Source organism: Triticum dicoccoides, chromosome 7B, assembly GCF_002162155.2.
Source record: "Triticum dicoccoides isolate Atlit2015 ecotype Zavitan chromosome 7B, WEW_v2.0, whole genome shotgun sequence".
Lineage (NCBI taxonomy): Eukaryota > Viridiplantae > Streptophyta > Magnoliopsida > Poales > Poaceae > Triticum > Triticum dicoccoides.
This window is the reverse complement of record NC_041393.1, coordinates 415,495,210-415,500,976: the sequence shown is the minus strand read 5'-3', so window position 1 is coordinate 415,500,976 and position 5,767 is coordinate 415,495,210.

Genomic DNA, 5,767 nt, shown 5'->3' with positions numbered 1-5,767 from the left:
GAGGGGCCGGTGAGGTAGCCGGCATCGGAGCCGGCGAGGAGGCCGGCGTCAGGGCCGGTGAGGTGGCGGGCGTCGAGGCAGCGGAAGAAGCGGCCGAGCCCGCAGCGCCCGATCCCGCGGCGCCCTAGTCGGGGGCGGTGGGTGAAGAGGGGGCGCCAGCTGCGCCGTCAGAGCCGGCCGAGGAGGCCGAGGGGACGGGCGCCGGCGTGAGGGCGCGAGGACCGCCAAAGCCCGGAGGCGGTCCGCGGGCCAAACGGGACCGTCCACCTGACGAGGTCGTCGAAGGGCCGCCGGTGGCCGGCGGTGATGAGACGACAAGGGGTACCTGCTGCTAAAACAGAAACACCATCTCATCAAAGTGAACGTGTCGGGAGGTGAAAATACGATGGGAGACGGGATCATAGCAACGATAACCCTTGGTGTTAGGTGGGTAGCCGAGAAAGATGCAGGCGACGGAGCGGGGTGCAAGCTTATGAGGCGCAGTAGCGGCGATGCTAGGGTAGCAAAGGCAGCCGAAGATGAGAAGCCCATCATAAGAGGGGGGTGCACCGAAGAGAAGATGATGAGGTGTAAAGTTCCCGCGAGTACGACATGGGCGGATGTTGATGAGGAGAGAAGCGGTGGCGAGAGCATCAGGCCAAAAGCGCGGAGGCACATTGGCATGAAAGAGAAGAGTCCTAACGCAGTCATTGAGAGTGCGAAGGATATGCTCAACATGACCATTCTGCTGCGAGGTGTACGGGCAAGTTAAACGAAAGATCGTGCCATGTGTGGTAAGAAGATTACGAACAGCGAGGTTTTCAAACTCCTTCCCGTTGTCTGTCTGCAACGCGAGAATGGGGCAACCAAACTGCGTGAGAACATAAGAGTAGAAGGCGGCGAGAGTGGATATAACATCGGACTTGCGGCGCAACGGGAAGGTCCACACATAATGCAAAAAATCGTCAAGTATGACAAGATAATAAAGATAGCCCGTATTACTGGCAACAGGAGATGTCCAAACATCACTATGAATTAACTCAAATGGTGTGTTGACAAAAGGTGGAAAGAAGTATTTTATGATGTTAATTGATGACTCCACTAGATACTGTCATGTGTACCTTCTGAAATCTAAGGATGAGGATTTGAACTATTTCAAGATCTATAAAGTTGAAGCAGAAAACCAACTCGATCGAAAGATCAAGAGGCTTAGGTACGATCGTGGTGGAGAGTATTTCTCAAATGAATTTGATTCCTTTTGTGCGGAACATGGTATAATCCATGAGAGGATGCCTCCCTATTCACCTCAGTCAAATGGGGTAGCCGAAAGAAAGAACCGTACTCTAACTGATTTGGTTAACGCCATGTTAGACACATCGGGTCTCTCCTAGGCATGGTGGGGGGAGGCGATATTGACTGCATGTCATGTCCTAAACCGAGTTCCCACAAAGAACAAAGAGATAACTCCATTCATGGAATGGGAGAAGAAAAGGTTACAACTCTCTTATCTACGAACCTGGGGTTGTTTGGTGAAAGTCAATGTGCCAATTCCAAAGAAGCTCAAGCTAGGACCAAAGACTGTGGATTGTGTTTTCCTGGGATATGCTTTTCATAGCATTGGTCATAGATTCTTGGTTGTAAAATCTGAGGTATCTGACATGCATTTCGATATGATCATGGAAGCGAATGATGCGAATTTCTTTGAAGATATCTTTCCCATGAAGGATATGGCTACCTCATCTAAATAGGAGATGCGTAGTTCATCGAACCAGGAACTAGTTACAATTATTGAACTTGCCATTTAGATGGAACACTTTAAAAATCCTGTGGAGGAGAACAATGAAATTCCTACTAGGAGAAAGAGACAGAGGACTGCAAAGTCCTTTGGCGATGATTTTCTTTTCTATAACATATGACACTCCTAGTTCTATTTCAGAGGCCTATGCATCTGAAGATGCTGACTACGGGAAGGAAGCAGTCCGTAGTGAGATGGATTCCATCTTGGCAAATGAAACTTGGGAGATAACTGATCGTCCTTATGGGTGCAAATCTATAGGGTGCAAATGGGTATTCAAGAAGAAACTTAGGCCTGATGGTACTATTGAGAAGTACAAGGCACGGCTCGTGGCTAATGGTTATACCCAAAAGGAAGGTGAAGACTTCTTTGATACTTACTCACCTATGGCTCGACTGACCAGTATTCGAGTTCTACTTTCACTAGCTGTCTCACATGGTCTTCTCGTTCATCGAATGGATGTTAAGACTGCTTTCCTAAATGGAGAGTTGGACGAGGAAATTTATATGGAACAACCAGATGTGTTTGTAGTAGATGGCCAGGAAGGGAAAGTGTGCAAGTTGTTGAAGTCTTTGTATGGACTTAAGCAAGCACCCAAGAAGTGGCATGAGAAGTATGAAAGAACTTTAACAGCTGTAGGCTTTGTTGTAAACGAAGCTGATAAATGTGTGTACTATCAACATGGTGGGGCCGAGGGAGTTATCATTTGCTTGTATGTTGATGACATACTGACTTTCAGAACAAATATGAATGTTATTAAGGAGGTCAAGGATTTCCTATCTCGTTGTTTTGAGATGAAGGAGTTAGGAGTGGCTGATGTCATTCTAAATATAAAGTTGTTGAGAGACGATGATGGTGGGATTACATTGCTTCAATCTCACTATGTGGAAAAGATCTTGAGTCGCTTTGGTTATAGTGACTGCAAGCCCTCTCCAACACCATATGATGCCAGCGTGCTTCTTCGAAAGAATCAAAGAATTGCTAGAGATCAATTGAAATATTCTCAGATTATTGACTCGCTTATGTACCTAGCCAGTTCTAGAAGACCTGACATCTCTTTTGCTATTAGCAAACTTAGTCGGTTTGTCTCAATACCAGGAGATGTGTATTGGAATGCTCTAGAGAGAGTTTTGCGTTATTTGAAAGGCACTGCAAATTATGGAATTCACTACACTGGGCACTCAAAGGTGCTTGAAGGGTATAGTGACTCAAACTGGATCTCAGATGCGAACGAGATAAAGGCCACAAGCGGATATGTATTCACTCATGGAGGTGGCGCTGTTTCTTGGAAGTCTTGCAAGCAGACCATCTTAACGAGGTCACAATGGAAGCAGAACTCACAACACTAGATAGAGCTACAGTCGAAGCAGATTGGCTTCGTCGGCTCCTGAATGACTTGCCGGTTGTTGAGAAACCTGTACCGGGTATCCTTATCAACTGCGACAATCGGACTGTGATCACGAAAGTGAGCAACTTGACGAGGACATGTATTGGGGGTAGGGTAATAGGCCTGACCTAAAGACCCTACCCTAAGACACCACACACCTTATACTAGGGCCCAGGGCCAGATCAGCAGTCAGATGTTCTGCAGAGTGACATTCACTCGGAAGGCAACAAACCACTCGGAGCATAGCACTCCACTCGACAAACTCATTCCACTCAGAATACCTGATTTCACTCGGACATAGAAGACCAATATTCAGCATGACGGTTTCGTAGTGGGCAGTTGATGCTCCACCTTGTAACATAAGGGGTGAGGGGGTGGCGCACTCTATATAAGCCACCCCCACCACTAGACCTCGGGGCTCTTTTCTTCTACTTCTCTCCTCCTCTCTAGTCTCTGGACTTAGTTCATGCACGGGGATCCGTTCTCCTCTCTCTCAGACACATTGTAATCTCCGGATACATACTCAGATAAAACAAAGCCTCACCGGAGCACGCGGCGTAGGGTTGTTATCTCCCGCGTGAGAGGCCCGAACTCGCTAAAACCACCGTGTCACCCATTTGCATCTCGATAGATCATGCTCCTTTACACTACCCCTTATTATTGTCGGAATTGTTCCCACGATAGTTGGTGCCCACCTTGGGGCATGGCGACTATCGAGCCATGAAGCAAATGGTTTTATTTCTTCGATCTTTGTCCATCGGTCAACAATCATCAACGGATAATTTGATTCAGGATGTTCCATACATCGCTCCATTCACTGGAAAGTCATGACACTCTGCATACAGAAGGATCAGGGAGTTTCTCATCTCAACTTGTGCTCTTTACAATCAAACAATGGTTTGTTCTTCTTATGTATGCACACGAGCTTATACAATGGTGCTAGAAGGAGGGCGAGCACAACGTGGGACTGGAAGCGGAGGTGGCTCAGCTCCCGGACGATGAAGCATCGCTGTCCGCCCGCCCATCATCATCTCGGGAACTCATCAGCGAAGCCGTCGCCCAGCGCCCACACACGCACAGCCGCTAACGTTCGGCCTGGTTCCCCGACCGGCTGAACACGATGACTGGCGAGCGATCTGGTTCCTCGGGCGATAAAGCACGGCTACCGGCAATCCGCCTAGTTCCGCCGATGTCGAAGCACGACTTCGACTGGCGCATGGCTCCGGCTCCCCGAGCAGTGAAACGCGATCACCAGCGCTCGCGTCGGCCTCGCCCTTGGTTGCGCCGGCCCGCGACTCCCGCGCCTGGATTGCAGCGAGCTAGTCATCCTCCTTGTCGCCACCTCTCAGCCGCCATCCCATTTCGGCCAGACCGGCGGTTTCCGCCGCAGAGGGGCTCTCCTTCGGGCTGCCTCTACAGCTCTCCTCATGTCAACTCCCATCGCATGCAGAATCTTATTTAATTCTTGCTTAATTAGCACTAAGGCCCCTCTCAATGCTCCGCCTTATACAGGTGCTAAGGCTGCCATGTAGACAAAAAGTTTAATGCGAGGTAATTTAGAGGAGAGAGATGAGTGTGGTGACCCCAAGAAGAAACAATGCTAAGCGCGAGAACCTAGGCAAAAGACTTAAATGGAAGAAATCCCACCAATGCATGAAGAATTTTAGTTGCAAAACCATTAAATGAAGGATGCTTAGCACCAACAAGTTAAACACCTATGCATTGGGGGCTTTAGTTGCTAAGGCTGGTCGTAACAGCGAGTATAATATACTAGTGTCATGAATATGATACTAGTGTATGATACTACATCCGTAGTGCATATTATCATAAGTTAGTATCATAGTTAACTTCATTTATTGCCATGCATGACACATAGTAGCACACCATTTAATATGATACTGTATCATAATATGACACTCAACCTTCTCTTTCTTCATTCAATTCTATGTCACCTCATCAAATTTGCCTAGTTGGCATGCATGATACTACCTATGATATTACCATTATGACCAACCTAAAGCTATTAATGTGCTTAGCAACTCATATAAGCACCAATGCATTGGAAGTAGCCTAATACCTCCTGCATGCAGGTCCTGGACGTGGGGCAACTCCTTCAATGCGTTGGACGTGGGCAATCACACCTAAATACCAGGACTTTATTGCTCCATGACTAACCAACCGAGCTATATGCCAAATCAACCTCCTCGAGGGATAACTACATGCAGGAAAAAAGGAAACGGAAGGACTGGCTCCCACCAGTACGCCGCTCTGCTGGCTCCACTTCGTCAAGCCTTCATTACTGTACTTGCTGGTTGGCAGGGTGGTTCACTGGAGCCGGCACTCCGCTTGTCGTCTCTTCCTCAACAAGACCCATCACTCGCAGCAACTCCCTTCAGTCGACATGGTCACTCGGATTGGACTAGTTCACTCAGACCAAACCGGATCACTAATGCTCGGCCATCCGTGCATCGCCACTCGGACGCCCATGCATCATCGCTCGACTGGGCATGTCCTCAGCCGCCCTACACGCCGTCACTAAGCTGCTCACGTCATCATCAACTTGTCCGACTCGGTTCCCCGTGCGTCACTCGGCGGGACGCGTCTAC